Below are 25,173 nucleotides of genomic sequence, written 5' to 3'. Positions count from 1 at the left end.
CTCATTAAATCTAGCATGAATCTGAGGATAAAAATCTCTAGTTTACTTCAATGCACATCATGTGAGACTGAAAAAAAAATCTCTTCACTGGAAAAAATTTAATTCTAAATACGTGATTTTTTCTTTCTTAGAATAAGTGCGTTTTTCTTGAATTTAAGAGGTAAGTGAGACACTTTACATTTAAAATAAGTAAATTGGCAAATCATCTTATTTACCTGCTCAGATTAAGGTTAAATACACTAGATTTAAGACATTTTTACTAGTTTCTAGATATTTTTTTAGTGTAGCTCTGATAAATGGTGAATGTGTAAAGCTTATAACTGGTAAAGGCAAGCGGAATAAATAAATAAATGAGTGGGGCTCAGAGAGCAAACATTAAAAAAAAAATAGGACTGAAGGAGAAAAAGCAACCGAGACGTTTGAAAAAAAGTTTTAACATGGACAACTGGAAAGGAGAAATAAATAGGAATGAGAGAGAGAGAGAGAGAGAGAACGCTTGTTCCTTTAGCTGTGAAGAGTTTCCAGACTTCTACAGTGATTCCAGGCTATGCCATATGATTTAAATCACCAGAACTCTTCTATAAAGACCTCTTCTGTTTCTGCTGCCAGCCTAGTACAGCAGCTTGCCTCTTCGCCTCTTCCCCCCGGAGCAGAGGCCCAGACACGGGGTCCGGAGTGAGAAGGCGGGTGGGGGGGGGGTCAATAGATGAGAAAAATGAGATCCACTGATTGCTAACTGGTGCTGTCACTACCAACTATCTTCTCTTCAAGTCAGGCTCCAGTCTCAAAGAGTCATTTTGGCTCTGACCTCCTGCAAGCTGCTCATCACTCTGACTGCTCGCAGTAGGCATAGTCACACTTTATGCCCCCACTGTTGACTTTCAGTTCAAGGAGAGAAAAAAAAATCCTGAAACAAAATAGAACTTGTATTTTTTTTTTCCTCAGAGTGATTCCTTGAGTGGGTGGTGTGATCAGCTTGTTTTTTAAAATGTGGCTTTGAAAAAGAGCAGAGCCAAGGAATTTGGGACTGCTGTGGCTTGTGAATCTGGGAGAAAAGACAGGGAAAAAATCTTGGTAATGAATTCGGTATAAACAAAGAAATGAAAGGGGGGAGGTGGGGGAGAAAAGATCTAAGGCTGAACTGGTGAACTGCTGAACTGAGTGGAAAAAAAAAATACTGAAAAACCCACAGAGGAACAGTGACGGGGTCTGGGCACTTGGGGGCACTAAGGGGTGGCGCCATGCCTGGCAAATGAAAAAGAAAAAAAAAAAAACTGGGAATGCTTTCCACATATGCAGTCCACACTTTCTAACACATACACATGCAATCAGGCAACCAAAAAAAACTCCACACATCATATGTGTGTGCGAGCTCAGGCACAGACACACAAACACACACTTCTCACCCCATGCCTTTTTTTTTTCCAAGGGCTTTGGCTCCCACCCTGCCTCTCTTTCTGGCTCTCTCTCTTTCAACAGAGCCAGTTAATTACACCCTACTGCTGCAGGCAGCTTCAAACCACCACTAATTTAGAGTTCCATTACAGTAAACTGTTCCACATGTGCATCCAGGGCCCAGGCAGGCTCGGGTGGCCACGTTTCAGGAAGAAGCAGCCGCCGACAGGCACCCACCCCCCAATCCTGCCAACGCACACTACCATCCTTTTCTCCTTTTCTTTCTGGATATCTTGCTTCCAAACTCATCACTGAAACTTGCTTGGATTACCCTCTTCCACTTCCCTCTTTTTCTATCCTGCATTTACAACTTGAAGAATGAACCCGTGCACCAGTTCCATCTTGCAGCAAAGGCACAAAAACATCAGCAAAGATCTCACAGTGGGACTAATGGGAGAAGAAGTATATACTGGAGAAAGAGAAGTGCCAGTAACATAGCACCCAGGCTCATTATATATGTGTGTGATGTGTGAGTGTGTGTGCATGTACAGACTGGATTTCCTCTGCAAGTTATTGGCCTATTTTGAGATCTGCTTCATGAACTCAAAGCAGCGCTCATAAGACAGCACAATACAGAAGATAAAGATGTCTGCCTCCGTTAAATAAGCAGTTTTCTTTAATGTGTGAAAATTTGAGAAATTTACTGTGGTCCCATAGCATGAACATGTCCTCTTCTTTCTTCTCTTGATTCCAGTGAATTAAAATGAATTTATTTGTATATCAACATTTGTCAATTTCCTTTGCACAAAGAAATTGATCAACATTTACTTTGATTTTCTCTTTATCAATGCACCTTTTCCTTTTAATCTTTTGGGGCAACATCTATGTGCAACCCTCTTTGCCCCCCCCCATCATTTAAAAAAAAAAATATTGTTTTCTGTTGAAGCATTTCTTGTGATGATTTGATGTTTGGGATTATTATTGGGCAAAAATGTAGTTTCTCTCTTCTTCAGTTTCCAATAACACAAACCAGAGAGATTTGTGCCAAGTGCTCAAGCTAAACTAACCTCTCTCCAAACCATAATGCTGCAACCACCATGCTGAAGTACAGCCCATGTTGTAAAGTTATGTTTCACACAAGCGCTTAGCATAGTTATCTTAATATTCTAGCAAGACTTTAGAAGCGTTTTTCTGATATTTAACCAAGCTTCATGTTACCACCCGTTTGTAATTGCTGTCACAATTACAAACAAGTACTAGCAGTGTCCTACACCACCAGTGTTTGCCAGTAGTATTTTTTTTTTCTTGTTTTTTCATTGGTTTTGTTATTGTTGCATATTTTCTACACATAATGATTGTCTTCCTTTTCAGCGAATAAATCAAAATTATTTCTGCGCCCGTTTCCTGACTGATACCTTTAAACGATGCAATTCTCTTTAGAAGTTCTCTGCTGACCTATTTCACTTTTTGCCATAAGGTGTTACTAAGACAGTAGCATTTTGCTTTAAGTGGTGCTTCAATTCCTGACCTTGGGACCTTTGATACCATTCTTCCCCCTTCCCTCTGTTTTCTGACTGTTTAATTTTTAGAAAGGTCATTGAATTATTTTTGAAATATCCATTATATACAGTGGATATAAACAAATTCTCCCTTATAACCAAACATTCTTATTCAGTGTTCCTGAATGCTATTACTTTCCCTTCTGCACCTTATTTCCATAATTTTTGACTACTGTCCTTATTGAGTTCCAATACTATTTTTTGTGTCCTTATTGACAGATACATTTGTACAATCAGAACATTACTATAACTGCAGCATTAACTTAAGGATGTAAATAAGAAAATCTATTGAAGGCTCTACTAGGACAGCTGTGTTGTACTTGAGGGTAATCAGATTTTAAAGGAGTTTTAACAAAGTATTAGATCAAGAGTGGGCACATTTATACAAACAGGTTATTATTAATGTTTTCTTCTAACAGATTATTTGATTATTTGTGTTTGCACGTAAATAGTAGAGGAAAAATGCAACATGAGTTAGAAACAGATATGAAATAGCTTTATTTGGTCTCAATGTCCAATCATTAAAAACCTAACATAACAGCAAAGTTGGGCAGGTCTTTTATATCATATATGTTTAAAATAGCAGGAGGAGAAAATTAAGAGTGATATATAACTATTGACAGTGGAGATTAGAGCAGCAGCTCAGTTTTTTAAAGGCTATATTAGTCTCAAACCTCTGATTGAAAATGAGCTAGAAGTGCCACCCAGTAACCACAACTGCACTGTACACTAAAATTCTCAAAAACAAACAAGGACTGAAAGTGAAAAAGGGCAGGTACCGAAAAATAACGAGCTAGGACACACAGGGGCGACAGTTAATAAGAAGACTGCATGACTTTACGCCACTCAAACACAATAATGAATTAATAAAAAGAGTTGGCGCCAGTGTTTTTTAATGAGTCACATCAGCTTGGCAGCTTTTTATAGAGTCATTTATGTTTTATGTCGGGTCCTGTGGCTGGCTCATTTAGCTGGCCCGTCTGGGGCTAGAAGGGGACAGGGGGAATTTGGAGTGACCTCATCCCCTGTTAAGGCAGGGCCAAATGGGCATTGAGGGCCTCTACGTTCCCCCACAAGCCTAGGGGGCACAAAGAAGGCAGGCAGGCAAAAAGCGCCACAACCAGTATTGAGTAAGTTTGTTTCTGTAGGGACTTTCCATCCTTGCCTAAAATGATCCGCTTAAATTTACTTTGCATGTTTCTATAAAGAGTATCATACCCCACAACAGCTCATCAGATTGAAGTAGTCGGTTGCACTGGAGGCGATCCGTCGAATTTTTAATCAGTACGTGACATGTATCATTTAAAATTAACACAATCAAGCAGAAAGGCAATTTGGAGGCAGGGCTGCAAGATGGGGCACGATCAGCGCGAATGGGATTCTCTTGTTTGTTCAAGAGTTTGGATTTCAACATTTAAAAAAAAGATGACGCAGAAAGAAAAATGATGCATAAAAGGCATACAGAGCAGGGGGAAAAGTGTTCCCAGAGACCAACAGTCTGTCAAACAAAGGATACAAAATCCTAAGCGGGAAAAATAGCAATTATGCCTAAACCGTTGTGACAGAGCGAGGCCCCCTCAGGCAAGAAGAAGAACTGAAGTCAAACATAACAAATAAATCACAGCATCTCAGGAAGCTCTGCATCACACAAACACCTAGACAGGCGTTTGGTTTTAGGCAGAGCAACAAACCACAAGTGATTACCCAGCATATACCAGCAGGATTAAAGGTACGGTAAAATCCCCCGCTTTGTTTATCCGTGCATGATTCATATTCCCATCAAAGAGGAACGCCAAACAATAGTAACTTTTAATCTTGGTTTCTGTGGATATTCATGGATCCTCTGAGAGCGACTGCCATGTTTCTCATTGAGCTCACAAGTTTTTCTGCCACGTTTCAAGCTGAAACAGCCACAGAGTTTCTAAATGGAAAATAGAAAGGAAAAAAAAAACTGTCCAATTTGCACAGAGCAGCAACTCTAAAGCCTTTCTAAAGGGGCTGAGCTGTAAATTCATCGCCTGGAGAAAGATGAACCATGCCATGTATCCTGGCAGGGGAATGCACTGTCTAGTTTTGTTCACTTCTTTTTTTTTTGACAGAAAACTGTGCATGTTCTTCCAAACTCATGTCTTCCAACTGTCAACATCATCGAGTGATTTATGCTCAGAGACATTGTGAAGGAAACTGTTTGAAACAGAGAGGGGTATGTTTAAGTTGGGTTTGCACATGAAGTCATGCTAGCACAGCAGTTAAACAATGATTTCACAGTCCATGTGTCCTACGAACTGAGCTCACAGACTCACGGATTTTCCTAATGAAGCGAGGCATCATCGTTTTTTGAAAAAAAAAAAAAAGCCCACATCACAGCCATCATAGAGATTTATGAGAACCAGAGATTTACACAAAAATTAAAGTCCTTATACTGAAACATGATCACAAGAGTATTATCTGATCTCTTTGCTGGCGTCAGCAGTATTTTGGCAGTGAAAACAATATCCTCGTCACTTACTATCTGATGCGAGAGCTGACAGCTTCCAATCTTTCAACAGGCAGGGCTACCTAATGGCTCCGAGTGAGACGCAGAGTGACAGACGGTCCAGTGTTTCCAAACAGACCTGCATTCTTTCACCTGAAACCTGTTTGACATCTGCTGCTTCCTGCCATCCCACAAACACATATTTGCTTATAGGAACAATAAAACAGAGGCACCATGGGGAGACCATCGGTCTCACAGAGTTGGTTTCAAGATTGCCACTGAGAGGTGTGATTATGCAATATTTTTCTTGCTGTCCATAAATCATTTAACTTAAAAATGTCACATCATTCTTGTTGTTATTGTAGTTTCAGAGAGTAAAATGGAAAGAATGAGAAGTCATAAAACACTTAGAGATATAACAGCTTCTTGTTCCCATGATCTGTAGAAGGATGTTGAAAGACTTAACTAAGAGATGTTATGAGGGTCACGGTCAATTAATACCAATTGTTTTAAAAAGATGCAAATTCTGCCCTGTTGTCAAAGTTTTAAAAAGTGTCTTTTATCAAATTGTTCATACACTTGAAATTTGTTTTACCAAAGATACCTGCAAGGATGGGCAGTTGTATTGTTCAAATAAACTACTGTTTTTTTTTAAGTGTTATTTCCACAAAAGCATAATTAAATATTAATATATTTGAAAAATAAAAATAAAAAAGATGAAATCTTTGCTATTAAAGTAATGATTTTACTCTTTAATTTAGGGCTGTCAATTTTTCATATAGGGTCACTTTGGCACTATCAAGCATTTTAAAAAGGGTCATTTTTAGCTGTACAAATGTCATCTTTGATTTCCTCATTTCATTTACAAACAGCACAATGTTCTCTTATTATGAATTCATTCCCATTTATTTTGCAGTTTTAGTTTTACTTTTTTACCTTTACAAGAGAATAGGCTTCTACTTTATGAGATAATATGCGGTTCTTGAATGCTGGGAGTCAAATAAATTGCAGAGACAGGCCAGATTGGGCCAACGGGCTTTGAGCTTGACATCTTCCTTAATGTAATTACTGCATTGACGTAGCTTATTTAAAAGGGTAAGAAGTAATTTTAGAGTTATATTTGTGTTTGCAAGGTGTTTGGTCAAAAGAGAAAGCTTAAGTGTTTTGAAAAATATTTTTGCATCACAAAATAAATTTCCTGTTGCTATCCTACCAACATTCATGATGTTTTTAAATTAATTGCTGTTTCTTACAAGCCAAAACTAGTTTGTGATGTAACCAACTGCTGCAAGTAGGGGGAGCCGCACTAATAAATTACTAAAAAAAATTAGAACATTACAAAGGGATATTATTTATTTTTACATTATGTTCTAGATATTCACTTATTTTATCAAAACAAGATAAAATAAAAAAGCAAAATCAAGTAAAAATGGTGGCATAAAGATAATCCTAAAAATGGTTAAGTATTAATAATTGTCATTAATTCCATGAATCAAAATCTAATGAATACTAAAAAGGTTATTAAAAAAAACAATAATACGACAGCATTAATCAGTACATTATCTTAATGTGGTAGTAAGATGAATATCTTTGTGTTCTGTTTCAAGTAACATAAAAAATACATTAATATTTGACAGTATTTTCTTTACATTAAGAATTCCATATCACACCTAAAGCAGAAATTTAGAATTATATCAATGTGAATATTGCTTGTTAGAAGTGAAAGAGTCTGAAGTGACTAAATTAGTTTCTGAATGGCTCATACAGGCAACTATGGAGGTGTGTCCCACATTGGAATCAAAGAAGGTGGGAAACAATCCTTTCTCTGTATCAAAGAGGGCATAATGGATGGGTTTCACCACCACCACCATCTCCAGCCGCAAGAGTAAAAGCAGCCCAAGCAGGCCCAAAGACACACACAAGCCTGAAAGCGCAACCTGCACCACAACACCATCTCACACAAGTTCATATTTGTTTAAGTTTCTTTTAAAGGGAGCTAGAGAGCTGAACGAAAATGTATGTCCTCAGCAACAGAAAAGCACACCTGCAAAAATAGGCAGAGCAAATGGAAATAGTTTCCTTAATTATAGTGTGGTTGTGGCTGACTCCCCCCACCAGATCCCCCTTCAATATCACCTGGCTCACCCCTCCCTCTCCTTCTGCTCGTCCTTAATTGCTATAGAAATTCCAGAAAGAGACAGGTATCAACAACTCCCTGATTTACCGCAGACTGAGCCGCTCTACAAAGACAAGCCTGTTAGCAGATTTTGCAACACAAACTTTTGTGTAGTCCAACTGTCGTTACACGGCTTTGACAACTCCGCGACAAGATGTGTTTCAGAGATGTCCATCTAATATTGGCAATATTGGCGACATCGTTTATGGAAACAGTGAGTGGTTAAAATGTGTACAGAGAAATCGCAAGAGGGACATTAAAGCTTGAAATAAATATGAGGGGACACACATCAGGAACATAAAAAAAACTGCCTCTAATATAGTTTGAAATAGAGGTAAAGTTGGAATGTTGGGCACATGTTGTTTGGCTTGACCCTTCGTGTTAATTGGAGGAGAGGGCAGTGATATTTCCTCGCTTCATATAAAAGCTCTTCTTCCAGTCCAGATGACAACAGAGGGCAAACAAAGATTCCTCTTGCTGGGTCGGTTTGCTTTATGCTGCATCTACATCAGACCCACCAGGGAGAAATGAGGGTTGGATAGCAGGTGCAAAAGTTGAAACAACGGTCTGCCCCATGACCTGTCGATTCAGGAGCAATAAATCAAAGCACCGACCAGGAAAAGCTACTCTGAAGGCAAGTGCGGATGGCCTACCTGTCATCCACATGCAAAAGGCTGCAACAAGCAGAACCTGTTAATCAACCGCATACGCCAGCATCATTAAATAATCTTCCTGCTGGTAAACTATGAGAACACAATGAATAAACTTCCAAGTAAACTGAGGCCCAGACACACCTCGCTCTGCAGAAATCAGCCGGTGCTGTTTAAAAACATGGAAAACAATGTCTTCCTCTGCCAAGTCTTCATATGCTACTTATAAAAGAGAGAAAAAGGAATGGGTCGAAGAGTGGTGACTCAAATACACATCAAACACATGCAAACATGTACACACTAACACATATGCTAATAATAAAGAGCTCCAAAGAACCCTTGGTAACACTCACTAATAAGCACATATGCACACACACATGCAGGCGCACACATGGTCGAGGTGGTTCTCACATAAACTTCTGTCACACTCACACTCATGGAGGAGAAAAAAACTAGAAGAAAACAAACTAAAGGACAGAAGGTAAACAAATGTGTGTGTTTGGACAGTTTAGAAAATCTGGAGCATGATTAATGATCTCAAACATACTTCATCCCTACCGTAACCAAAAACATCTTTTTAGCAACAAAAAAAAATAAACAGATTTAAGTTCTTGCTTCACCTCAAACTTGTATTCAAGTTTCTCCCAGGCTCTCGTACGGCGGTGATGGAGGTGATCTGATGAAGTCGTAGCGGAGGAAAAAGGTCTGATGAGCAGCTTGAGCCTATGAAAGAGATAAAAAGACGAGTGCACATTTAACAGCGTCCCTTCAGCGGCAAAGACAGAGCGGCAGTGAGCCTCCAACTCCGTCAAGCACTCCCCCTCCTGCTCTCTCCTCCTCCTCCCTCCTCCTCCTTCCCTGAGTCGCTACCTCTTAAAATCACTCTTTCACTACCCAAACACAGGACTCACACTCACCAACTCTCTTACTAAGAAATAATTACACTGTGATTATAAAGCCTTTTATCTTTGTCACGTGACTCTCTGCACTTCAAATTTATATTTCTTTCTCTCCCTTTTTTTTTTTTCACAAGCCACAAAACGCCTGGAGGGAAGAAAAAGGCCCAGGGAGCTTAAGTCTCTGTTTTTAATTCTCTCTGCCTTCTTTGTCTCATGGTTGAATTATTCTTCCATGTCTTGGCCAAGGAGTCATTTTGCCTACAAACCGTTACATGTTGAAACGCAGAGCTGGGTTGTGCCATTAGATCATTCTTGTTTCATCAATAAGTGAAGTAAGCAAGGTTTATTAGGAGTGGAAGTTTTACTATCCTGAACAATGCAGAGCATCTACTTCATGTTGTTTTGATTTAGCACACATGCTGTTTTAATTGAAAGCCAGTACATTTTTTTTTGTTTCTGTTTTTTGTTCTCTCTTTCAGGAACTTTGATGTTTTTCACCTTTAAATGTCCTTAGAAACCGTTTTCTTCCTGGATTCCTGCATTATGCCTCCTGTTGCAAACTGGAGGCAATGTTTTTACAGAAACATATCAAATCCCATTAGGAATGGATAGAAGAAAAGTAATATGAGATGCGACAAAGAAAAAAAAATCCAATATGGACTAGATGGAGATAAAATGAAAACCAGAAATTGGCTTTCACAGATAGCATTTTTCTGCACATACATATTTGCTAACATCCTGCCAAACACTTCCTAAAAGTCAAGTTTATCTCCCCAAAGTCACGCATCTGTGACTAAAACCCAGCATCTCTTAAAATGAAACCAGTGGAGTTGGCACATCAGCAACAGGGAAGTCCCGTGTGAGGTGGCAGAGCCGTGCAGCAGCAGAAGAAGCAGCAGCGACGGATCTGGGTGTGCCCCAGAATGTGCCCCCTCTCTTTCCATATGAGATCACATGTTTCAGATCTGTGTTTATGTGTTTGTGGTTCTGGGCGTGTGCCCTTGTTTTTCCCAACGTAATGTTTCTCAGCTTGTTTTGGTTATAGAGGAGAAGCACCTCAAACCTCAAAGCTGGGAGGGGTAGGCACACCTCAACTGGCACGTTGGCAGACACTTTCACCTTTCTAAGGTACAGAGTCACAGCACATACAATCTTACATTTCTTAAGAGATCTGCAAAAATCACCCTGCAATCTCAATATTACGCTGTTGTTTGGCCAACTTTGATGCATTATTACTGTAACATGAACATACCTGCAGGAGAAAACCTATAAGGACAAGACAAAAAAGAAAAAGAAATTGTTGCAAAGCTATGAGGGTTATGGAAGCAATGCTCACCTAAAAATACACAACTCAAAACCTTTAAAATCGAGAAGAGCTCCATGGTTATCAGGTCTAAATGAGAACTCCCACTGCCTTTGTAAAGGTAGACAGGTTTCAGATATTACAGGCTAACGATGGAACCAAACGACCCATTCATCAGTTACCATTTGCATGTTACCAAGTGATACAAGGCCTTGTCTATATAAGACTCAAACTCACTGCGGATCCAGACATTTGAATTGAGAAAGCTTCCTGGAGAGGTGGTGAAACGTTTTTAAATCTTGGAAATCAAGTCCTGTGGATTTTACTTTTTTTATTTTTTTTTTTACGGAATGACTATGACCTGGATGACTGAGAATCTTCATCAGCATAAAGGTAGAGATAAATATTTTTTTGGTTTTTATTTTTCCAGTGGAACAACTGTCTCAACTGTTAGTATATTTGATTTACATGTGATTAAAGAAACAAAAAATTTTTTCTTCTCATGTGAAGTTTTATTCTAAACAAGTAGTGCAAAACCGCGTGATAAATAATTTTGAAATTCAGGAAACACCTCAAATTATCTTTATTATAAATGGAGCCTAGGTGGAAGTTCAACTGAAGAAACTCATTGCTCTCCTATATCCACCTGCGACAGCCAATTAGCTTTGAACCACACCTCCATGAAAGCCAATCGGCATCCAAAGTTCATCTTAAAAGGCCTGCGATCCACACTGTCTACTCCTGTCCGCAGACGGCAGATGCACTGTGTGACTTCATCCAGATGACACCGTCTCAACCCACCTCCAGCCCCTCCTCCAACATCGTAGCTAAAGTTTCATCTGATGTCGTTCCTGTTGGACTCTTACTGTGTTCCCTGTCTCATCTCTACCGCTCCGGCAGAAGACCGCCATGTTGAGCCTGGTTCTGCCAGAGGTTTCTTCCCAACGAGGAGTTTTTCCTCTCCACTGTTGCTTCATGCTTGCTCATCACGGACAGGTTCTCTGAACTTGTGTTATCCAACTGGACTTCCATATTCCAGGTACCTGAGTGAAGCTCTAGTATCAGCTCATGCAATCCACTGGATCGCCCCATTTTAATCATTATACCATCTTGCTAACCACCAGTATACAGACTGACCAACTTCTCTATCTCAACTCCACCACCAGGCCCGGGGGGCGAAACAGACCCATTCTTTGCCCCTGTTCATGCATATCTATCAAAATTAAGCGCTATGTTTCCTGCCAAGGTCTGAGTGCCAAAGACAAGTAATTGTATCAATAAATTCCTCCTAATTTTCTTTTCTCTTTGTGTGAGTTTTTCAGATTGAACTGATAATATAACGGTAGGACTCCTCCTGCATAGCACATAGCCTTTTCTCATGGCATTTAACCAATGTACCAAAACAGTGACTAAGGCAAACCATGACTGCCAGTTTTATAACCTCTGTTTTGCATAGAAATTGCATCACTAGTCAACATTGACCAAAAACCTTCAATAGGTCATTGGCAAGGTGAAATTAGATAGTTCCCAAGGATACACGCCATACGGGGGTGAGGAGAGAACATGTCTGTGTCCCGAATCATTCTCTTGCTGGTGGAGTCCTCCATGTTTAGTGGAAATTTAAATAGAATCTGATGTGTTTAAACCGCTGTAAACGTTTTTGTTGCTGTTTTTCAAAAATGAATAAAACTCAATCCTCCTTCAGAGATCTAGAAAAAAAATTATAAACCATCGCTATGTTTGACCTTGTTTTATGGATAGTGAAAAACAGTTGCAGGTGGACCTTAAACAGCTTTAAAAAAATAAAAAAAATGGAGGAGTTAATGTCAGCCTTTCAAACTGAAGCAATCTTGACCAGCTATTAAGCAAGGTGGTGGTATGACCATGATGTGGAATATGTTGTAGTCAATAGTTCAGGTGCATTAATGAGACGGGTAAATGAGAAAGGACTCTATATTAAAACTTTGAACAGCCAAGTAGAACTTAAACACAACTGGGTGTTCAAACGGGACAGTGATGCCAAATGGTTATTTAAAGCAAACACATAGATAATCAAAATATATTTCAATCTAAAGTTTGGGCCATTTGATAGGGGATAAAGATTACTTTAAATACTGTGGCATACACAAGGTCTGCATAGTAACCTTGTCTATGCAAACATAATAATGTCTGACTATTTGGTTGGGGCTATAAAGGTTTAAAAAGCAATGGGCCTCACGCAAGAACCGTTCATACGAAGAATTCCGTACTTAACTCCTTTGTCTGAGTGACTTGGGAGAAAATGTCACATTCCCCATATTTCTCCTATTTCTACTCTTCTCTATGGTACAAACCTAGTTTTTCACTAAATAGGTAAACTGTCCATTTTGTTAGGCTAAATCATTATCTACTATGCAACCCTGCAATTATAAATAAAAATGTTTTTCTAATAGTCAATACTTGCTGACATTTCATCATCTAGAGGACACTGGCTTAATTGTTTTTGTCATTTCATCAAAAAAAAGAACAGCCACAGATCAAGCTTCTATTGAAATAACATCTGGAACAGAAAATGGATGGAAAGTCCAGCCAAACTTCTTTAACAGTAAGACTTGCTTTCATTTGACTCCATTGCACCCCCTTGGCTTTGTTATGACACTATATGTATAATAACTGGCTTTGGATCTGTCTGACCTCATTAAATCTGAGTTGCCATCAATATTTTAGAGATGGAGAGTGTGATGAAGGGATGGGAAAGAATGGTATGAAGATGTATAGTAAACAGGTGTTTGTGTATTAAAAGGAGACGTCATTTTGGTTGATCTTGAACTCCTATTAAGTATTTCCATCATATGTTGCACCTCTTGCCTCCATCAGTAGCTTTATTGACTGTTTTCGGATGGAATTATTTTTTTTTTTGTTTATATTATTTTTCCTACGTACGGAATTTACAGCTGTTGTAATTTATTCCCTGTTGCTTGGCTTTTTACAGGTCATTTTAATTCTGCTGCTAAGCTTTCAATCGAGAACCTTTAAAGGGGTTATAGGTTGTGTATTATGGAGCTAAATCTTTCAGTGATTTATAGACCAATATAAGTATTTTAAGTCTAGCCAGTGTAACGATTTTAACACTGGGATGATGTGCTCCACTTTCTTTGTTTTGGTGAGGATGCAGGCAGCATATGTTTAGTATCTGAAAAAACGGTAACATAATTTTGAACTGATTGTGAATTTTGACTATAACCCATGCAAAGAGCTAGCCAAAAACAATTACTTCTTAGGGCATTAACAAGATTTTATTTTCACAAAAATTACTAACAAATATTGCGTTTGGATGTGAGACAACTCAGCCTAATATAGTCTACTTTTTGGTGAATGCCCTATTACTCCTATTTTTCCAAAGAGAGAAGCAAAGGGGTCTGCAACGCTAACTTCACAAAACTGATTAACTAGTCATTAGGGACGATAACCAACAATAGCTGAGATTTTCTGCTATCAACATAGGAAGGATTTTGTTGACTGAAATGGCCAACACTTAAGAACGAAAGAAAAATGCAAATAATAAAGAAATAACAAGGGAAATATTAGGATAACAAAAGTTGAGGAAGTCTTTTGAAAAAAATTGTAAAGAAACAAATACATATTGCAAGATTATCTGTTCAGAAAATTGGGTTTAAATGCAAGTTATTTAAATGTGTCACCAATGTGTCCAGGTCCAAGTCACCCAAACAAACACATCACAAAAAATGAGAGGGAATTGGTGATGATATTGAAGAACAATCCAGTAATAACAAACGGTCAAGACTGCAATGGGGAGTGGTGGCCTAGTGGTAAGGACATTGAGCTTGGGTCCCAGAGGTTCTGAGTTCAAGCACCACTCCCACGGCCAGTCTGGGTCCCTGAGCAAGACCCTTAACCCACACTGCTCCCTGGGCACCCACAATGGCAGCCCCCTGCTCCCCAAAAGGGATGGGTTAAATGCAGAGAGTTAATTTCATTGCTCTCTACGTGTGACAGGGTAATGACAATAAAGTTGAATTATATTCTGTCCATTGAACTGAAAGCAACTGGAGCACTAGTGTACCAACACACAACAACTCAGGTGTTACACTGTCAATGAAAATCCCTATTATAAAAAACTAAAGATGCTCATAGAAGCCTAAACAGTTTTAGAAAAACAATCTGTTGAAATGAATGCTGCTCACTCCATCTAGAAAGAGCTAAAACATCAAACCAGAAAAATAACTCATAAGTTCCGATGGCTCCGAAAAGAGTGTACATTCTCTTACAGCCTGTTTAGTAGCATGTAACCAAATATTTGGGCCTGTCTGTTCAGTCGTCATACTATTCAAATTAAAGTAAATCAGCAACAGATTTCAACTCGTGTGCCCTTCAGCTTAAGGAAAAAACAAAAACATTTCAGCCAGTAAAAGCCCAAAATGACATTTTTTCTTTGATGAGTCCAAGTTTCCACAAACAAAAACAAGTCTTTCATCATACTCTTATTTGTTGTTTTATCTTAAAGGCTGTTACAGCCTCTAACTTATCAGCCCCTGTGAATATTTTTTGTGTGGATATGACAGGACAAAATCAGGTTGAAAAAAACTGAATAAGCAGCATTAAGCACTGTTGCCTTCTGGCTTGAACCTTAGATTCAGGAAGAACAGATCAGAGCCATATGGGGAGAAAAAAAGCCCTCCAGCTGATTCTTATCTGGTTTACATTTGATTTGTGCTGCTTATAAGGTCACTAAGGCTAATAGAAATCCCTTAACTGTTTACATAGCAGTGCTAAATCAGCAGTTGTGTAATAGGAAACAAGAAGGTAAATACGGCTTTAGTTCAAAAACTAACCCAGCACAAGAGTGATATAACAGTGAGGTGTGGATTGCAACTCGCTGTGGGGCCCCCCAGGCTAAGACAGTATATCTGTGCCAAAATGTTAAATCAGGTGTATGAAAGTTGTTATATTTGTGTTTGGGTACAGTGTCCTCGCTGCACTCATGTTGAAGGTAAGACAGTAAGGGAGAACTGCTGTCATTCTCCAGTATACACGGCTGCAGCAGTAAGATGTGTTTGGCGTGCATGGATGAGTGTGCACGGGCAGTAGCAGTGAGAAGGTCAGAGGTTACTAGTGTTTGTGTTTCAGTGTCAGTGAAGTGTGCTTGGGGCTGAGATTTATGATCATTGTGTCTGGGAGACAGCAGAGTGGGGGGATAATGAAGACAGATCAGGGTCCTGCTATCTCTTTCTCCCTCTGTATGTGGGCACCACTGGAAACATGGCCTACGACCCCTGCCGTTCTCGTATCATTAACTTTAACCGATGACATCATAACTTGTGGCCCTGACACCAATACAAGCACAATGTCCCTCATATGAAGTGCCACAGCAAAACTCATTGTAAAGCACTCAGCCTCGCAGTTTCTCTTCTCTGGGTATGTTTAAAAAGATATGAAATATTCATGGCAAAATCTTATTCAGTCGTGTGTTTCCACTTTAGAGTCATTGGATTTGCATTCACAGGGCAGCGGAGTATGGAAGCCCGAGGCTCACTGGCAGAGGATGAGGAGAAAATGAAGGAAGGAGAGAGGAAAAGAGGGGGCACAGCAGAGAGTAAGGAAGTGGGGTTACAGGGGTTACAGAGAGATGGAGAGGCAGGAGGAAGGACGGGTTAAGAGGTGTGGGGGGGGGCTCTGGTAAGGCAAGGCATGTTTGTTTGTATAATGCCATTTATACACAAGAAGATTGCTATGATCCCTTTTTTGCAAGGAAAAAAGAAAAAAGAAAGTGCAGAGATATAGAAAACATTACTATTTTAAAAAAAGAAGATTGTTCCATTGTGGATTTAATGATAAATCTGATGTAGTTGTAAAAATCTTGAATAACACCAAACTTTTTGCATACTATGTTTTTTGTTGTTTTGTTAAGTCCGGTTAAATTGTAAACCTGGACCAAAAACTGACTTCTATCTCTTCTGTACTGACTTTATGGCTGCAAATAACGGTTATTTTGCTAATTGAGTATTCCATTGACTATTTTTTTCAATTAATCGATTAATAATCAGATAGGAAAAGGTTCCTTAAAGAGGATCTGTTACAGAATAAAACCAGGTGAAACTAGCAGTTCTAGATAGAGCATATTGATGGATGATAACTTTTTACCTTAAATGCAAAATATCTTTAGATTTTGTTTTTTTTGTATAATTACTGCTCTAATTGGGTTTCTCTGTCAGTTGAGGGCATGTGTTAGAGTCTCTACACTCCAGTTAAAGATGAATCAATTACTAAATTAGTTGACAGTTATCTAAATCGATTAATCCCGATTAATCAGATACATTTTTTCAGCCCTAAATGACTTAGAGGAAATTCTAACTCATTGACTGATTGATAATATGTGATGCCTGACTCAGTGGCTGCACTAAACTGTTACATGCATGATGATCCATGTTTTGAGCAAGGAGAAACATTTGAAAACTAAATAAAAGTGGCCCGTATAAAGTGCCTTGAAGAACACCGCACACATGGTTCTTGTTCACACAACTGACCTTTATGGACAACCCACAAGGGCTGGGCAATTCCATTTCCTTTGGGCCGGTATGCTGCATCCTTTGGATCTGTCCTTGGTCCAACACACCTTATTCAAGTAATTAGATAATTAAGAGGACCCTGGAGAAATTGACTGTATACAAAAGAGCTATTTAATTCAGCTATAGAGGAACAAGGACTCATCTAAACGTGGGACACCAGCCCTCATTAATTGGAATTGCCCACCCCTGAACTATAAGCATAATGTTTTCAGTCCTGACTGGATGACATGATGGTTTCTTCATGTCAGTGTTTTTCAGAAAGTTTGTTTGAGCCAGTTTTAATTAACAGGCTTTACATGGCTATTAAAATGCAGGCCTAATTACATAAAAAAATATGTTATCATATTTAAAGTCTTAAGTGCAGCCTTGGTGGTTCGGTATGTTTGCAAGTCTGACTGGGATGGCGAGGGGGAACGTGGGAAAAATAGGTGTAAAAAGAAGGGATGACAAAATGAATGAGGCTTAGTAAATGAAGCCGTTGATGGCAGGCTGCAATCAGCAACAAGATGCCCATAATGAGATCACCATTTCTCCACATCCAGATTGATGTCATGTGAAGGCTGCTGAGAGTAGACACACATGAACCCACACACAAATCTATACTTTCTTGGGTTAGAGTCTTACATACACATCCTGTGAAATGAAAGAGGCATTCATTCAGCCTGGCAAAGTTTGCTCATTTAGAGTCCAACAGCTTTCAAGTATAAATACCACTCAAAGGAAAAATGACTTATGCATGCCCAGAAAAAAAAGAAGAGAGCAATGTGTGGGTTAGGGACCAAAGGCATATACTATGACTCTAAGAACAACAAATGAACATAGAGCTGGAAACAGTGAAACTGAGAGCCAAAAGCTGTATATGAAACTACAGGGAGAAGAGGAAATAAAAAGTTCCACACAGCTACCAGCGAGTGTGCCAACAAAGAGTGCTTTCCCCAACCAACATGTGTGTCTAATGAAAGGTGAACGGCTCTCCTGTCTATACTCTCCTCAAAAAAAAAAAAAAATCAGCCATGATGTCACCATGAACCCATCTTGAACCCACCTCTGTCAAAAAGCATTACTCCAGCCCACCCTCTCCTCTGCCTCATTTTCTCTCCCTTATTTTTCCTTTATGCTCATTTCGTGGCGCTCTGATTCTTCTCTGAGTTTTAATTTCTATACATCTATATGTATATGTGTATTCTTTTCCTATTTGAATGTAAACTCAATGTCCTCCATGCCCTCCATGTCAGTATTTCTCTCCAGCAGAAGAGCACTGTGTTTTGTTTTTTACCAAGTGTGGACTGATTGAATCACCAAAATGAGCTGCCAAAAGTGGCAGGATGTTCTGATTATCAGAAACTTTTCTTACTTTGTGGTTTAATAGAATTGTACTCAGGAAGTATGAAAGGAAAGTTTTAAAAAGTAAGAAGTGAGCGATGGGGGAGAAGGCAAATGAAAAAAAAAAGTGGGGAGAGGGAAAAAGAGAGAACAGCAGAGTAGAGAGGGGTGGTGGGGGCAGCAAGAAGGCAGCCAGAGAGCCACATATGGAAGTGATTCTGTAATTACTGCAAATCTGTGAGCTCAAAAGGAAAGGTCTTCTTTTCCATGCCTCCTTCCCTGCACATAAAACTGCCCTTGTGAGAAAGCTGGGCACTAAATACTGCCTACAGGGAAAAAGGAAAACACTGAGTTTTTTGTTTTTCTGCCTAAGCTTTTTGGCATGTGAGGCTGCAGGATAAATACATTCACGGATTTGAAAAGTTAAGTTTAAATACAGGTCTATTCCTCGGATCATGAGGCTAACGCCACCAAAGTTTCCACATTCTTTGCTCATTTGATTTTTCTTTCTGACTTCCTGGTTGATTATCTGAAAACAAGAGTAGACAGGAGGCTTAGTGTTGGAATCAACTCAACTGCCTCCATCAACCTAGCTGGTATATTCTCATAAAGCGCACATTCAGGGGGTAGGAGAGGGTGTGTTTGTGCGTAAAGGAGAGGAGGGGGTGACAGACGCACAGAGACAGACATACTTGAAGACTTCAAGCCTCTGGCTAAAACACAGCTCTGCAGGTGCGTATGTTGGCAACCGGTTCTGCTCTACTTTAGTCCCCAAACCGATCCCCAGCAGCCCTGTAATTATCTGATGTCCTGCCATAACGTGTTCTCATGATGAGTAAACACACGCCCGGTGCGACGCAGTTCAACACTGCGTGTATTCATGCGCTCCCACGCAGCTAATCACGACAGGAGATGATTTATGAAGAAGCGAGACCAAATCCTACCTTTCGAGATCAGATGAGCGCATGCCACGGCTTCAGACTGGCGAACATTTGAATAAACCCCGAAGTTGCAGGCGCATAACCAAAGTATGTGAATAGATTAGAGGAGACTTAACCAAAATAAAAAAAAGTTCATGCGAGGTGTTGAGATCACTCAAGGTTGGCCTTTCGGTTTCCCTCGGAGGGTTTCAATCACTTGTCAGGTTGCCTTTAGTTGTTGCCAACCGGCCACTTAAAGTCGAGACAGTTCAGGGGCGTTTATTAGTTACAGCGCATCTGAATTTCCCACACTGTGGCTCCATCTAGGGGGGGGAAAAAGAACTGCAACACGAATCTCCTCCATGATAGAAATCAAGAGTGATTTTGTAGATCTCATTTATAATATGAGAATGAGGCTCGTGAATATAAGTGGTTGATGAGATTTTACATAAATCCAGTCAAACTGAATCGCTGGTCACATGACATCCCAAATAGTTGTAGTAAGTGTTTGGTTGGAAAAGGTACTTTTTTTTCACTGTGTGCCCAAAACTACAGCATTACTGTAATTCAGTTATGTAAACATTGTCAAAGATCGTTGGAGTGAAGGTACCTGCTGATACAAAAATTAGTGTTTTAGGTATTTATCCAAAGAACTTAGACTTAGACAGATTTTATTTTATTTAGAGTGTGTACAAAAATAAATAAATTTTGTTCAGTGCAGCTCTCAATAGATTTTCATTTTTAAAGTGCAGCAGTGATCAAAAAGACTGTATGATTTACAGTTTCCAACGTTCAGGGTTTTTTTTTTTTTTATAAACCCCATTTTATGCAACATTCAGCAGACTAATGGCAGTGGGGAAAAAAACTATTCTGGAATCTGCTGGACCTGCATCGGATGCTTCGAAGTCTCTTCCCAGAGGGCAGCAGGAAGAACAGTCCATGGTGGGGGTGTGAGGGGTCAGTTATAATGTTTCGGGCTCGGGACATGCAGCGCTGGGATGAAATGTCTTTAATGGAGGGAAGAGGAGCCCCGATTATCCTCTCCGCTGTTCTCACCACTTTTCTCACTTCAGTTAAAATCGATCGACTTTGGACTCTTGCAGGCCAGGAGATTGATATCACTGTACCAGAGAAAGGTGGTTATACCCTCAAACTATATATGGATGAAGGAAATGGCATCATGAATGGCTCTGGACAGACTTTTTATTGTCAGAGGAAAGGGAGTACATCTTGAGGAGTCATGGTCACCATTGGCCACATTTCTGAAAGAATATGAAGCAAATTGGAAGAATGGTGCAGATTGCTTTTTTCTATCTGTTATTTTATACCTATGTTTGCTAATTTCGGGGATTAAGTCATTAAATGTGAATCTTATGTTGAGTGTACTACTGCCACTTGTTCTGTGTTGCAAAAAATTCAATAAATATAATATTAAAAAAAAAACAGTAGCCTTTTCTATCTTTGCTTCCCTCTGTATGTCTGCTTGGCAGATGGCCGCTCACACTGAGCCTGGCTCTGCTGGAGGTTTTTTTTCCTGTTGAAAGGGAATCATTCTCTCCATTGTCGCTCCAAGCCTGCTTGGTGTAAGGGATTGGTGAAGAGTTAATTAGTAAATGCAATCACCTGTTTTTCCTTACACAGAAAATTTTAACCAATCTGGCTGTATGAGCTAGTTGAATTGTCTTTGTAGAGTGTCTTGAGATTACATATGTTATGAATTATTTAATTTCCCTTTGGAGTTCATAAAGTATTTTTGAATTAAATTGGTGCTATATAGATAAACTGGATTGAATGCCTTTATGCCACTATGTTGTATTTTCTTTTTCACCTAATGTACAGTGCTACAGAATTAGGCCATGTAATAAATTGCCTTACTTTAGAATAACCAAAGTATTTTGTTTTTTACATTAATGTGATGGGATTCAGACCCACTCTTCTTTATTAAATAGTTTAAAATGTGCTACAATGAAGGGTTTTTAGCATTGATGACTCATCTGAGGTCATGGCATAGTAGTTCAGATGATTTAAATTAAAAAAAATAATAATTTGAGTAGACCACACTAACATCTTAATTTTGGTTTATTTTGTTTCAAGTATTTCGAGTTGGACCTGCTATTGTGCTATGAATTATTAAAGTGAAATGTACTTATGGCAGTACATTTCTATTTTTATTTCATTTATTTTTTTCAGGATTTGCTGATAGATGTTACAGGATGCAAGCATCTCAATTAGTCTTGTCGTTTATACATTTTTGTTTTTAGGGTTACATAGAATTGAAAACGGATTTAGAAAATTAGAATAAAATAAATGACATAAAAAAACAGGACTATATAAGACAGAGTGTATTTGTTATTATTCAACTATGGATTCTGAGACAAGGGAGGGCTACAGCACTTTAGACATTCTTGAGTATTTTGGGGCCTCTTGAATGAGTTTTCAGTGACCTCTTGGAATAATCCAAGTGGCCTCTTTCGTAAAGCCAAGATCTGTCTCTACTATCCAATATCAGACCAAATTTCTAACTTCGTCTAGTGGTCATGTGCAAATCAGTCTGCCTATTTTAAATACTTTGGCAATCAGGTTAGCTGTAATTAAACCACAAAAAAAAGCTTCTCTATCTTAATGTTTGTCCAGTAAAACACAAATCTTCCTATCCATCTCCATGTTTTCAAAACCCTCAGAAAAAGTTGTGATTTTTTTGTTTTTTAATAAAAAGTCTAAAGGTTTTCTATCCAACTTTTGGAGTGAATCACAGCTTTAGTAGATTTTTCTATTAATAACTTTGTAAGTAAGTTAAGTTGACTGTATTAGCATTTTAAGTACATAGTACACGTTATTTGATTGATTGATCTGACAGTGGAAAAATGTATTCGTTACATCGGCTCAATAGTCAATAAGAAGCAGGTGCCAAAAGGAGGAAGAGGGGCATGTACATGTATACCGTATATACAGTGCATCCATATATATATATATATATATATAGCTATTGCACTGGGTATTAAATAGTAATTGCACATTATACACTGCGCAAGTTGTTGCCATTATAGTGTCACATTGTAGAGTCTGGTGGCAGCAGGGATGAATGACCTCCTTTTTACAAACAGGTGGTAAAAGTCTTTCACTAAAGGAGCTGCTCAGCTCCTCTACAGTCTAGTGCAGAGGGTGAAAGGTGTTCTCCATGATGGATGATAGCAGCTAATAATTGCCAAAACACAATACAAGAAAATTTCCTTTATTAAAAAAAATAGCAGTAGATACATTAGGGCTACAAGCATTACAAAATCTTACAGGGTAAAAATAAATCATAATTTGATCTACTCCTAGAACACATTTTCATTTCCATCTAGACTGATATCAGATGTTACATTAGAAAATTAAATTGCAAGATCTAATAAAGTAATAATGAAGCTATTAAGTTGGACCAGGATGTAATGTTTTCAGGCTTTGCCCCATAAAATCAGATGGCAAAGAGTTCCAGCTAAATTATGTCTCTTAAGGACAGAAGCCATTCGCCCGCAGTAAGAGGCTGTACTGTTTTCCAATAACAGGATTGCAATGTTAGATGGTTTCCTTACTGGTTCAGACAGTACTTAAAAATTCTGGAACACGGAGCTTGGCAGTGGGATCTAATTACTAAATGTGCACCTACTTGTTCCCTTCACAAATTCACCATTATTAGATATGATGTTCCACCAGATTCTTGATTTGGCCCACATGGCTTATTTGGGTAATATTTTGATGAGGTAAGACATTCCTTTATGAATATGCTAGGCTGATGATAATCACTTTTTTTTATAACTGAACCCACATGATGCTGTTATTTGACTTAAACTAGATTCTGCAGTTTATAAATGAGCAGCTTACTGCTGTAAGCTGCTCATTCACTGTTGAAAAGCTGTTTGCATCGAAATTTCATTTTGTTTACACTCTATGCATACAAAATTACAAGTTTGTTTAAGTCTTAAGTTCTTGTTTTGAGGAAATAACACACAGGATGAGCTTAAATTCTAAATTTAACAAAAAGTGTTTTATCCTTTTTTTCCATTAAATTGTCTGGGATTCAGTATGCAACCATTTATTTCCTTTTGACATTACCTTCACATTTTCGCCAGCATATTTTTCAGGCCATTTAGGAGCATCTTATCCCAAATCTCTACAAACAAAATTGGTGCATCCCGTCAAGACCTTTCAGCTACTGATTTGTCAGGATGTGGGAATAATCCCAGTATAGCAGATCCAAAACACTAAAGCCAGGCTTCTGACAGTTATCACATTTCTTCCTCTATAAAGTTAAGCTTTTAATTTATTATCTTTCTAACTACAACCTCTGAAGGCCAGGCAATATATTGTTTAAAATGTAATTGCAAGAATATCTGAATTATTATGAGGAAGAGCTTTTTGATAAGTTCTCCATTTGAGAGTGGGCCCCTTTCACACACTAAGCTTAAAACTTGATAAATGTTGGTAAAAGTAGCGAATATCCTTTGGTAAAAATGGGATTCACTACAAGTCCCTTGCATTTAGAGTCCTGTATATGATTGTTACAAATTTCAATGGTATAACCAAAGATTCAATTTAGAAATACTTTATTATTTCATTAAATGTGTACAGTTAAAAAGTAACTTTGTTTCTAATCCTTACACTGGTATAATAGCATCTGATAGATCGATTGGTAGAAAACCATGGAAAAAAGAAGAATAAAGAGAGAGTAGCTAAAGAGCAATGAAAGTACACACAAAAATATTCCTACCATTTTTTTTACATTTTAGTAATTTTTTATTTATTTATTTATTTATTTTTTCTTCCCTCCTTTCCCTCCCCCTTTTTTTAACAGTGTCCCGTCTGGCAATGTGGCAATAAGAATAATTGGGTTGATGCCAAAAAGAGCACAACAGATTTTACTTTCACAAGTGTAGCAGTACGGCAATTGCCATATTGCTCCACTTGTTTCATGCATATAAATTGCTTTATTATAATTATGCAGGGAGTTTTACAGTTTCTATGGACATTGCAATGTAAATAGAGCAGAAAAACAGAAGAAGAAAAGGAAAAAAGAAAAAAAAAAATTTTTTAATAACAAATTCCAATTACATTTTTTTAGATCCTTTTAACACAAACATGTTAACTAAACGTCCCATGGTGCATATTCACTATTTTGTTATAGCTTATATACAAAATTATGAGGTTTATATTTATAGAATTAACAATGTATATCTACTCAAAATTAATACAAATTAGCATATTTAGTTCATATAAATAAAGTTTATTGTTTGAATTGCATAAAGGTCACCTGATAATTAGTTGTAAGTAGTAAGTGCACTTTATGAATACTAAATACATAAATATGTTTTTTTATGTATGTTAAATAAAATAAAGCTTTATTATATAAATGAATATGCATTTTGTACGGTTTATTTCATTGATTTATTTTTAAGTTAAAAATTCTTAAGAAGTAAATGTAAATTTGTTATGCTATAAAATTGCATAAATCCTTTTTTTTTTTTTTTTTTTTTATAGTGGGTGAAATGTGAGATTAAAAAAGAACCTAAAAGAGAATTAATACTTTGAAGCAAAATATTACAAGGATATATGTGCTTACTCTAAAATAGGCTGACCGACTTACCAAGAGGTCATGACCCAATAAAAATAAGGTTACTGACAAAAATAATAATTAAAAAAAGAAACAGCAAGATGAGAGTAGGGTAAAGCAGGTTTAGGTGTTATGTTACATGTTACCACTGGACTAAATAGTGCTTTAAAGTTCAACCTGACTGTTCATTTTCAGGTCAGTTTGTAAAACTTAAAGGTGAGTGTCATTGAGCTTGTTTTCGTTAAAAAAAAAAAAAAAATATATATATATATATATATATATATATATGTATGTATATGCAAATATTTTACACTTT

At 38.0% G+C, this 25,173-nt stretch overlaps 1 protein-coding gene across 2 annotated transcripts in view; it reads right to left on the bottom strand.

Annotated features, from left to right (window-relative positions):
- rarg (retinoic acid receptor, gamma) overlaps window positions 1-19,476 on the bottom strand; it is a 56,656-nt gene extending 37,180 nt beyond the window's left edge. The window contains exons 1-2 of one of the 2 annotated variants that reach the window (XM_015386030.1): window positions 19,292-19,476; window positions 8,877-8,979 (exon numbers count right to left, since the gene is read on the bottom strand). The gene's annotated coding sequence lies outside the window, so the exon portion shown is untranslated. Of the gene's footprint in view, window positions 1-8,876; window positions 9,090-19,291 lie in introns of those variants that run through there. The other variant, XM_015386021.1, reaches the window with a different exon arrangement.
- Window positions 19,477-25,173: the final 5,697 nt, after the last annotated feature.

This window comes from Cyprinodon variegatus, unplaced genomic scaffold, assembly GCF_000732505.1.
Source record: "Cyprinodon variegatus isolate N-32 unplaced genomic scaffold, C_variegatus-1.0 Scaffold16, whole genome shotgun sequence".
Taxonomy (NCBI): Eukaryota; Metazoa; Chordata; class Actinopteri; order Cyprinodontiformes; family Cyprinodontidae; genus Cyprinodon; species Cyprinodon variegatus.
This window is presented reverse-complemented; position numbering and strand designations above follow the sequence as displayed.